This window comes from Squalius cephalus, assembly GCF_949319135.1.
Source record: "Squalius cephalus genome assembly, chromosome: 2".
Lineage (NCBI taxonomy): Eukaryota > Metazoa > Chordata > Actinopteri > Cypriniformes > Leuciscidae > Squalius > Squalius cephalus.
This window is the reverse complement of record NC_137123.1, coordinates 57,216,826-57,229,657: the sequence shown is the minus strand read 5'-3', so window position 1 is coordinate 57,229,657 and position 12,832 is coordinate 57,216,826.

The window sequence follows — 12,832 nt, the reverse complement described above, 5'->3', positions numbered from 1 at the left end:
ATAGTATGAATGTGTGTAGTATGACATCTGTCATGTTGTCACTGTCATGTGACTTAGGGCATCAGCTGCATCACTTCACTTCCATTCACAAATCCTCTCCCATGGCCTCATGCCCATCAAATGCACACTTCAGACTGTTTTTCACCTTTAGAGTATGGAAGTAGACATATTAAGACATCACTAGTATACATGTGACAATAATGTAGCATAATGCATATTGTTTCATACAGTTCACAAAAATGACATAGCATATAAAGGAGCATAGTGCAAATAATTCACTCTTGTATTGTTGAGATATTTAAATATGTCATGCTAAAAGTAATTCTGTTTTATTGAAATTCCTTTACAGTGCTATTCAAAAAAAAATCCTCTTTCTTCTAATATTTTAATTTTTGGGTGAACTGTTCCTTTAAGCACATCAAGCTTGCGGAATCATGTTTTAAAGATGAATCATTTAACATGCTGAAAGTGAAGATGTTTCTGAGTATGAACCTGGTGTTTCTTGTGTCTGTGTGTGTGTGTGTTTTAAGTGTGTATCTCCATCAGTCATGTGCATCGCTCTGCTCTCATGTGGAAACAGAGTTGGCTGAGCAGCCGCTGCATGTGTTAGTAGCTTTTTATCATTACATATTTATACATTTCATGTACCGTACATGTACATTTAGATGAACATTAAAGCATAATTAATAACTTTCATTTCAATGTTTAAACCTCTGGGCATAAAGTTGTTTTCTGTTTCCCTCACAGGCCGGTTCTTATTGCTTCTTTAGCATTGGCGTCCCGCTTCCTCCGGCATGATCCCGACCTCCACCACACGTTCTATATCTCTGATATTCCCACGATAACCTGAGTGTTAGGAATCCTCTAGCTGATCCCGCTGGTCTTTATCAATGAGGGCATCAAACTGCATGAGATCAGGTAATGCAATAGAATAGAATATGCTTACACTTTATAACTTAAAATATGTTTCGGTCATTAGAAAACAGTTTCTAATGTTGTCTAGATTAGATCATATATCTAAATATGAATCTAAACTACCGTTTGGGATTGGTCAATTTTTTTTTTCTTGAAATATCTTTCTAAAGATCACCAATGCTGCATTTATCCAACAATTTTTTTTTTTTTTTGAAAACTGTTTTATATTTTAATTTATTTTAAAATGTAATTTATTCCTGTGATGCACAGCTGCATTTTCAGCATCATTACTCCAGTATTCAGTGTCACATGATTCTTCAGAAATCAATATGCTGATTTTCTGCTCAAAAACATTATCAATGTTGAAAATAGTTGTGCTGATTAAACTGTGGAAACTGGGATATATTTTTTCAGGATTCTTCTTTGAATAGAAAGCTAAAAAGAACAGCATTTATTTGAAATAGAAATCTTGTATAACACTATAAATGTCTATTAATTAAAAAAACAAGTACCACTGATCCCAAACTTCTGAACATTAGTGAATATGCATTTTCTAATGATTGGAATATAGATTAAATAATAATAGCATTAAATAATGTGGCCATGTTTATTCATTTTAAATGTACCAATTGGTTGTTGAAAATATGTATAAAATGCATAATTGTTCTTACGTATTGTGCATGTTTTAATTTGATTAACTGTATTGTTGTTTCATACATGTTAAATGACTGTGGGTCTGTGGTTGTTTGCTATGGATGAGGGTGAGGTACCAGAAAAGACAGAAGCTTCAATTTGACACCACACTCGGCATGAACTCCCTTTTTTGACACATCTGTCAAAAACAAGTCACAAACTTACATGTGAATCCTTTCATACTGACATATCATACATACTGCATTAGAATGCAATCAAATACAGTGTTGACCTCTAGGTGGCAGTACTGCAATGAGATGAGAACAACATCAGCAACCCTTAAAAGAGACACACTCCAGTCTCCAGACGCTTTCTCTCTTGACCAACATGACATTATATCAGTTTATGTTGTTTTAAGTTTTTTTATTGCATAGTAACTCCCCATCCACCTTTCTGATTTTCTTGACTGCATTATAATCAGGCTTGAACTACATTTATTTTATTAGTTCATTTTGTAATTGCACAATCACAGGCACAGACTTTAATTCGTATTATACTTTTCAAAATTAAGTTTTAATGTTGTCATAAGTCCTTAACACAAACATGGCACTTCATATTTCTTTCAGAAACACAATTCTCAGTAACCTCTTGGTTCTATTGTCCATGCTTTCAAATGGAACTCTCATGCCTGAACCACTGACTGATATTTGATGATAAAAACCCTTAGCTCGGTGTGTATATTATCATCCAGTGAACAGGTGTTAAGTGCTTTTAATAAAATATCATTTATGAGATGCTGGGTCAGCAGATTTGAGAGTGATTGACTTGTCATTCTATATTGTCAGCTATACCTGAATGTAGGGAAATGATGTGAGTATATAAGCAGCTTTATGGTTCTGCACACTAGGGAAGATCTCAGCTTGTGTTAGTGAGTCAGTGTATGATATATCTCTTTCGCCCATCTCCCCTTTGCTGTCTCCTTTAAAACAATGAAAGTCGCTGATTCAGCACTGTGTTTGCCATAAAACTCCCTTATCAACTTCCTCTACCTACGGCACAAGCTTCCTCCGTCCTCATTAATCTTTTGCTGATAAAACGAAGGTTAACAAACTCTTAATTCATCTAAGGAATATCGCCCGCTGTTTGAGTTTGCTGGCCTCAATGTATGTTTACCTGTGATTGCTTGGTGGTGACTACAATTTCCTCTTATCAAGGCCAAAGGTTGCTAAGCAACTCATCTGCAGTCACTGTCCTTTTGGAAGATGATGCTTTGAATACGAGTGTATTTATATTTTTAAATTCATAGACTAAGTGAATACGCACTTTGCATGAGATTATCACTGCTGTGACTTGCTGTATTTAAAAATGCCCATTTGCAGTCCATGTCCATTGTGTATGCATTTGAACAGATATAAAGGTCAGGTAGATCACATGATCACACCAGTTTATTCAAGTGACCATTTATGTCCCATAGATCATTTAAGTTTGTTGTATACTTTAGTTCAGAATAATGAATGTGCTCTAGTGTTGATTAAACAGTATTCAGTTACCAGATCTAAGCAAACATAATCACTGCATGTTCCAGTTGCACAGAGAGCGACTGACATTCTTGCACCTTAGCTCCAGGTCAAAATATAATAAGCTGTGAGATGTTTCTACAAAGAGAGCCATTCATCAGACCTCTAGTTTTAGTGTATTTTAGTTAGCTGAATGAATTGCCTATAAAAGGAAACTAAATCATGTAAATTTATGTAAAGTATGTAACTGCCAGCTATTTCATCATTACCTGGCTCTTTGCACAAATAGGGTACAAATTGGTTTTCTTATTCATTTTAAGGTCCAAATCACATATGTAAGGAATAATTGTCAAGGGACTGTTGAATTATTAGAAAAAGAATGCACACTTAAGGTGGTAATGTGGCCATGCGGTGAAGCTGGAAGGACCTTTGAAATAACTAAAATCATTTATCAAAGTGATATGGAACTGTAATGGGGATGCGGTCAAGACCTGGAACTTCTTCAGCCTACTTCAACTACTTCAGTTTTCCTGAAAATAATCGCACACCTTAGAATGTTCGTCAACCAATCAGAATCAAGCATTCAACAGCCCCGAATCTCCAATAGATGTCTATATAAAGAAATGTGTGTGTGTATAATTTTTCTAAAACATTTTAAACTACGCTTTTCCAAACATTGGTTATCATTCATTTTAAGGCCCAAATCACACACACACATATTCTAACTAAATATTTAGTCATATTTATTTGTTAAATAAATAAATCTAAAATAAAATAGCTTATATAAAGTTTGCCCTTCTGAGTTGGAACAACACACTCAAAAAGAAATGAGCCTTTTAATTTAATTTAAGCTTTTTATTCACATTTAAACATTGATCATCGAACATAAACTGAACATGCTTGACGAGCGAGAACAAACCTCATTGGTTCTTGCTGAAGCTCACACATGATGCGTAACACGAGAATGAACCTCATTGGCTCTTGCTGAAGCTCAAACGTGCTGCGTAACAAGAATGAATCTCATTGGTTCTTGCTGAAGCTCAAACGTGCTGCGCAGCGAGAATGAACCTCATTGGTTCTTGCTGAAGCTCAAACGTGCTGTGTAACGAGAATGAACCTCATTGGTTCTTGCTGAAGCTCAAACGTGCTGTGTAACGAGAATGAACCTCATTGGTTCTTGCTGAAGCTCAAACGTGCTGCGCAGCGAGAATGAACCTCATTGGTTCTTGCTGAAGCTCAAACGTGCTGCGTAACGAGAATGAACCTCATTGGTTCTTGCTGAAGCTCAAACGTGCTGTGTAACGAGAATGAACCTCATTGGTTCTTGCTGAAGCTCAAACGTGCTGCGTAACACGAGAATGAACCTCATTGGTTCTTGCTGAAGCTCAAACGTGCTGCGTAACGAGAATGAACCTCATTGGTTCTTGCTGAAGCTCAAACGTGCTGCGTAACACGAGAATGAACCTCATTGGTTCTTGCTGAAGCTCAAACGTGCTGCGTAACGAGAATGAACCTCATTGGCTCTTGCTGAAGCTCAAACGTGCTGCATAACGAGAATGAACCTCATTGGTTCTTGCTGAAGCTCAAACGTGCTGCGTAACACGAGAATGAACCTAATTGGTTCTTGCTGAAGCTCAAACGTGCTGCATAACGAGAATGAACCTCATTGGTTCTTGCTGAAGCTCAAACGTGATGCGTAACACGAGAATGAACCTAATTGGTTCTTGTTGAAGCTCAAACGTGCTGCGTAACACGAGAATGAACCTAATTGGTTCTTGCTGAAGCTCAAACGTGCTGCGTAGCACGAGAATGAACATCATTGGTTCTTGTTGAAGCTCAAACGTGCTGCGTAACACGAGAATGAACCTAATTGGTTCTTGCTGAAGCTCAAACGTGCTGCGTAACACGAGAATGAACCTAATTGGTTCTTGCTGAAGCTCAAACGTGCTGCGTAACACGAGAATGAACCTAATTGGTTCTTGTTGAAGCTCAAACGTGCTGCGTAACACGAGAATGAACCTCATTGGTTCTTGCTGAAGCTCAAACGTGCTGCGTAACACGAGAATGAACCTCATTGGTTCTTGCTGAAGCTCAAACGTGCTGCGTAACGAGAATGAACCTCATTGGTTCTTGCTGAAGCTCAAACGTGATGCGTAACACGAGAATGAACCTCATTGGTTCTTGCTGAAGCTCAAACGTGCTGCGTAACACGAGAATGAACCTCATTGGTTCTTGCTGAAGCTCAAACGTGCTGCGTAACACGAGAATGAACCTCATTGGTTCTTGCTGAAGCTCAAACGTGCTGCGTAACACGAGAATGAACCTCATTGGTTCTTGCTGAAGCTCAAACGTGCTGCGTAACACGAGAATGAACCTCATTGGTTCTTGCTGAAGCTCAAACGTGCTGCGTAACACGAGAATGAACATCATTGGTTCTTGCTGAATCTCAAACGTGCTGCGTAACACGAGAATGAACCTAATTGGTTCTTGCTGAAGCTCAAACGTGCTGTGTAACGAGAATGAACCTCATTGGTTCTTGCTGAAGCTCAAACGTGCTGCGTAACACGAGAATGAACCTCATTGGTTCTTGCTGAAGCTCAAACGTGCTGTGTAACGAGAATGAACCTCATTGGTTCTTGCTGAAGCTCAAACGTGCTGCGTAACACGAGAATGAACATCATTGTTTCTTGCTGAAGCTCAAACGTGCTGCGTAACACGAGAATGAACATCATTGGTTCTTGTTGAAGCTCAAACGTGCTGCGTAACACGAGAATGAACCTCATTGTTTCTTGCTGAAGCTCAAACGTGCTGCGTAACACGAGAATGAACCTCATTGGTTCTTGTTGAAGCTCAAACGTGCTGCGTAACACGAGAATGAACCTCATTGGTTCTTGTTGAAGCTCAAACGTGCTGCGTAACACGAGAATGAACCTCATTGGTTCTTGCTGAAGCTCAAATGTGCTGCGTAACACGAGAATGAACCTCATTGGTTCTTGCTGAAGCTCAAATGTGCTGCGTAACACGAGTATGAACCTCATTGGTTCTTGCTGAAGCTCAAACGTGCTGCGTAACACGAGAATGAACCTCATTGGTTCTTGCTGAAGCTCAAACGTGCTGCGTAACACGAGAATGAACATCATTGGTTCTTGCTGAAGCTCAAACGTGCTGCGTAACACGAGAATGAACATCATTGGTTCTTGTTGAAGCTCAAACGTGCTGCGTAACACGAGAATGAACCTCATTGGTTCTTGCTGAAGCTCAAACGTGCTGCGTAACACGAGAATGAACATCATTGGTTCTTGTTGAAGCTCAAACGTGCTGCGTAACACGAGAATGAACCTCATTGGTTCTTGCTGAAGCTCAAACGTGCTGCGTAACACGAGTATGAACCTCATTGGTTCTTGCTGAAGCTCAAACGTGCTGCGTAACACGAGTATGAACCTCATTGGTTCTTGCTGAAGCTCAAACGTGCTGCGTAACACGAGAATGAACTTCATTGGTTCTTGCTGAAGCTCAAACGTGCTGCGTAACACGAGTATGAACCTCATTGGTTCTTGCTGAAGCTCAAACGTGCTGCGTAACACGAGTATGAACCTCATTGGTTCTTGCTGAAGCTCAAACGTGCTGCGTAACACGAGTATGAACCTCATTGGTTCTTGCTGAAGCTCAAACGTGCTGCGTAACACGAGAATGAACTTCATTGGTTCTTGCTGAAGCTCAAACGTGCTGCGTAACACGAGTATGAACCTCATTGGTTCTTGCTGAAGCGCAAACGTGCTGCGTAACACGAGTATGAACCTCATTGGTTCTTGCTGAAGCGCAAACGTGATGCATAACACGAGAATGAACCTCATTGGTTCTTGCTGAAGCTCAAATGTGCTGCGTAACACGAGAATGAACTTCATTGGTTCTTGCTGAAGCTCAAACGTGCTGCGTAACACGAGTATGAACCTCATTGGTTCTTGCTGAAGCTCAAACGTGCTGCGTAACACGAGAATGAACCTCATTGGTTCTTGCTGAAGCTCAAACGTGCTGCGTAGCGAGAATGAACCTCATTGGTTCTTGCTGAAGCTCAAACGTGCTGCGTAACACGAGTATGAACCTCATTGGTTCTTGCTGAAGCTCAAACGTGCTGCGTAACACGAGAATGAACCTCATTGGTTCTTGCTGAAGCTCAAACGTGCTGCGTAGCGAGAATGAACTTCATTGGTTCTTGCTGAAGCTCAAACGTGCTGCGTAACACGAGAATGAATCTCATTGGTTCTTGCTGAAGCTCAAACGTGCTGCGTAACACGAGAATGAATCTCATTGGTTCTCGCACGTCAAGCGATTATGCTTGAGCTTCTGTTTACCACAACTGATCTGAGCATTGATGAATGTTTATATGTGAATGAAAGCCTAAATTTAATCTGTTCATCATATACTGTAAAGCAACGGTGTCTCTTCAGAGAATTAGGACTAAACTGCTCAATTCACATGTATTAGTTTTACAATCTCTTTATGAACTTTTTGAAGCGTTAAAGTGGTAGTCGCGTAGCTGTCAGTGAATTCAAAATCTCAGATTTCATCAAAAATATCTTCATTTGTGTTCTGAAGATGAACGAAAGTCTTACGGGTTTGGAACGACATGAGGGTGAGTAATAATGACAGAATTTTGATTTTTGGGTGAACTATCCCTTTAATAAAACATTTTGTATAAATCTTAATGGAGCAAGGTAATGGACCGTTTAGTTTATGTGATTCGTATTCATAAATTTAAACATATGTTCATGTTTTTTTATTCAATTTGATGGAATTTTACAATACAATTGAAATGTGTAAATCTTAAAAATAGGCTGAAATTTTTTTTTGGTGCATTTTTTTTATATTGTGTACATAATTTCACTAACACTTTCAAGAAAATGATCAAAATGAGACTTTAACTTGAAATTTTTCATTTTTAAGAACTATTTAATAGGGCTTATTTATTACTATTGGAAGTGCCACTTGTTACAGTATATCATCCATGTTTCTGAATGCGCTTGTTTTCTAATCAGTCATTGCTTGTCACTTTATCTCAGTTGACCTTTTAATTCTGTGCGCTCATGACTCACTTGAGGAAGAACCACTGCAGTGGATCAAACACATCACGTCACCTATAGTGTTGTTTCCCTTCATTTACTCCGCTGAGTGATCACATTGATTTTTGCTCTGTCCTCAATCCATCAGTCCTCGTGCAAAAACCACACTGCAAAGTGCAAAGCCCTCAGTATTACTAAATTACATGTGAACTTTGCTTCACATTGGTAAAGAAAGCTGAGATGCCTATAGTTCTTTAACATGTATGAACATGTGTTTGAATTCTATCTATATACTTTGTGGACAAAATTAATGCCCAAAATGTGACAAAATCTGTGTGTGTGTGTGTGTGTACAACTATCTTTGTGAGGACCAGTTTGAGTTTTAGACCATTGGAGTGAGGACAAAGAGAGTAAATAAAGTGAGGACATTTTGGCCGGTCCTCACTTTCTGAGACCCCTTTAAAGGCCTGTTTGAGGGTCAAGACTTGGTTTTAGGTATAAGGTTATAATTAGGTTAAGGGTAGGTTTAGGGTAAGGGTTCGGGTTAGGCTCTTAGTTGTGATGGGTAAGGTTAGGGTAAGCGGCTAGAGATTGCATTGTGTCAGTGAATGTCCTCATAAAGATAGATGTACAAGAATGTGTGTGTGTGTGTGTGTGTGTGTGTGTGTGTGTGTGTGTGTGTGTGTGTGTGTATTGCCCATGTTGCAGTTTTACGGTACTGCAGTCACAGTGGAATGCATAGGCCTGTAACCTGTTTAAATCTATAAACACTCCTGTCTGCAGCTCAAACTCACACAAACAGACGGAGCACAAAGCACACACTTGGTTTGATAGACGCTTCCATGCACCATTAGTCTGATTCTGAGCACTTCATTTCCACAATCATTTGAGGAGTATCCACTTACAGGGTATCATTTGTGATTAACCCTTTTACACCATATGCTTCTGGGTTTGTCATTTTTATCAGGCCTGTAATTCGGCGGGGTCACTTTCCTGAAGTAATTTTCTACACACAATGTTCAAGTCTGAAGACCTTGATTAGCTGATTTAGATGTTTAATTAGGGATGTAACTAAACCTTTACAATTCAGAATGGCATTATTTTAAAACAGACATAAATTGTGCACACACTCAGGAAAACACAGAATTCATTTTATGGTGATGTCATAGCAATGGTTGTTATGGTAACCTAACCCGGGTCACAAAACTAATGCTGATATCATATGTCTGGCGAAGAATCAGATACGCACACAAACATGTTTACTACAAATGGCTTCTGATGTTTTTGGGTAAAATGTATTAGAATGAACCATACACCAAATGTTTTACATTTTACAATGAAAAAAACATTTCTTTGTTTATGAATAATCTTTCCAAATGAGGATATTAATAAAAGTCCCTAGAAAGGGAGGGTGTCAGAATTACCTAACTGTCCTTTTCTTCCCCCATCTCTCTCTCTTCATAAAATGTATCATTTCAATAGCCAAATACAGCATAGAAATTAAGACTTGAAGTTTGATGCTCAAAGCTGAGAGAAAAAAGATTAGTACAAAACAAGCTCCAGCTTATCGCTGAACTGTAGGCTATATGAAAGTATATTGTACAAAAAGTGAAAAGTTTGAGAGCAGAAATAATTTCACAGTTTGTTGGAATGACATTACAGCACAGTAGGCTATTATTTATATTAGTAAAAGGGCAGTATTCCACCTTAGGACACACTATACATTATAGGATAGAATAAGAAGTGAAGAATAATATGATTGCTGGCTGAAAATGATTACTGTCTGAAGATGTAATTTATGGAAAATAAAAGGTCAATCTTTGAAAGGTCAGAGGTGAGAGTGGACTAAAAGTCATTAAGGATGAGCTCATTAAGAGCAGCAGAAAACACTAATGTTCAAAGACGACTACATTTAATAAGCGCTCAGGTCACCTAATACTGGGTAAAGACACATACAGTACAGCAAACTTACGAAACTTTGCCCTCAAAAAACATAAATCTGATCTCTAAGGCAAATAAATGTATGCCGTCGAGGGACTGTGTGAAAGAAACTGTAAATGTTTCGCCTGAATCTGGATCTGTTCCTGGGGGAATCCCTGTCCTCCACATCTCACTTTCTGCCGGAAGAAATAAATTGCGCTGCTGTGGAAGACGCGCGTTTGTTCTGAACTGAGAGAGAGAGAGAGAGAGAGAGGGATAGAGAGAGAGAGAGAGAGAGAGGGAGAGAGGAACGCGCGCGCACAGGAGTTCTCCTCGCGCCACAGAGCGCGTCACTCGTCCAGTAGAAACTTCAAGCTCGAGTGTGCCAAGACGCGCGGCACTGACCCTCGCGCTTTTCAAGGAGTATTATCATACAAGGAGTTCCTTAAACCTGATGTAACTGAGAGTTGCATGCATCGTTCTTGTTTTTCCGGATCCTTTCATGAAGAAGGGACGTGATGGGACTAATTTTATGTGGGATTGGGAGCCGCAGTTGAGAGCATGAGCCAGAACGTGCTGTCATTTCACACACGGTAAGAAACTACACTGTAAAAATGTTTGGCTCAATTCACGGTAAAACTGGCAGCTGTGTTTGCCAGAACTTTACCGCATAAAATGCAGTGACGATGTTACGGGATGGCATTTTTGGCGATTGTATATTTTACAGTATCTGTATGTCATTGAATGATATAATGCTAGTTTAACAAACTATTTGAGCTTTTAAATCTGTTTGCTACTGGAAAATGTACTGATTATAACAATAGAAGGCCGTATAATGACTTGGGATATTGCAACTGATGTGATCAATGATAACATGTAAACACATGTTACTCAAAATAGCGCCAGTTTAACACATATGGAACTAAAATAATTATAAACATACTGAATAACATAAACTGCAACATAAAAACTGCAATGGGCATAACTGTGAAAACAGAAGAGGCTAAGTGAGCCTTAAATAAAATATAAACAAATGTCATGATTCGCATGGAATTCCCCTGGTTATTCATACTTGTCAGTAAAAATCATATTTTCAGTAATATTTTACCATTATAGATGGCGTATTGTCTTGGTAAATGTAGATTTTTATATTTTATCATTCAACTTGTAAAATATTTATTTGTAAAATGTTTACAGTAAAATTATGTCTTATTTACGCAACGTGATCTCATGAGAATACGTGTGTATTTTTACGTAAAGTATAGTTCTACCAAACGTACATTTACGTTTTATACACACAAAAACGTATAATACTGACGTATTTACAGCACTAAAACGTAAAATATTTACGTAGGTCTATTGACAGCACAAAAACGTAAATTATTTTCGTATGAACAACTCTACCGACGTACAAATTTATACGTTTACAAATTATATTCAAATCGTGGCATTAATGTTTTGACTCTATTGCATTCAATTGTCTTATCAATTACGTTTTCAGTCGCATTTATTAAATGCAGTTTACTCAAGAAATAATAACATTTCGCTCTGTTCTGTTCGCTCTGTAGATTAGCCTACATGGTGTTAAACAAGGCTACACTTTAAAACCTTTAAAATACCTTCTTTAATCGTTTAACCATTTTGTAATATTTAGTTTATTTACCGTGAGACACAAATGAACCATAATACACCAACCCAACATAAATTCACAAAATACATCAATTTTATTAGCTTGATATAGCCTAATCCAAATCTTTAGAATCCATACGTTTGCAAGGAAGATATCCAAATTCAGCCCTTTATCCAGTGATCTTCATCTCTATTCTCAGCAGCGACCGTAAATGTCAAATCCCGCGCTCGTGATTAATTCAAATTCAAAAATTGCGCCCTCAAGAAGAAGCGTTACGACATGTTTTACGGCAGTGATATCAAACGCATGCCGTGTTTCAGTCGGTAAACTACATTTGAAATGGAGAAGCGCGCGCGCCTTCACACAGAGCGAAGCCGGATTAACATTTTCATGGATTAATAACTTAAATTATGCTCTGTACCTCATACAAAACTATTATATACTGACAGAGAGGACTGCGACTGCAACACATCGTCATGTGAATGACTTTTGGTACCGGTTTTGACATTTTCGCAATAAATAAATTATTGTGATTAGTATGTTGTTTTTCTTCATAATAGTAGCCTATAGTTTTAAGAAATGGTTATGGGTATGTTTAGGTTTGGGAGAAGGGTTAAGGGATCTTCCATCTATAAAACGGTAAAATGTAAATTATACAGATATCTTTATGATATGAAAGATTCGTAAATATTTAACGTATTTTAGCTGTAAAAACGTAATAATGTTACGTTTAATTGTTGCAAATACGTCCAAATCATACGTTTCAGCATCTATCCAAACGTACAAAAAGTACGTTTTCTATCTTTGAAAATTACGCATTAATACCTACGTATTAACAATGAGACCAGGCTGATTTACCATATAGCCTATATGGCAATGAAACTTACCAGTGTAGCCTTTTCACAATATTTACAGTAAAATAACATGTATTGTCTTGCTATGGTAGGATAACATATAGTTTAATGGAGCATTTTTACTTTTCAAAATTACATATTTTTACAATGAACTCTAGATTCGTTAAACTTTATGATTGATGCTAGAAAACAGGAAATAAAATAAATAATTTAGGTCTCTAAAATCAGTTCTCTAATTCTTTAAAATCAAGTCTTAATACTTGTTTAAAAAACTTTTTTTTACTTTGTTTTATCCAGTAAAGA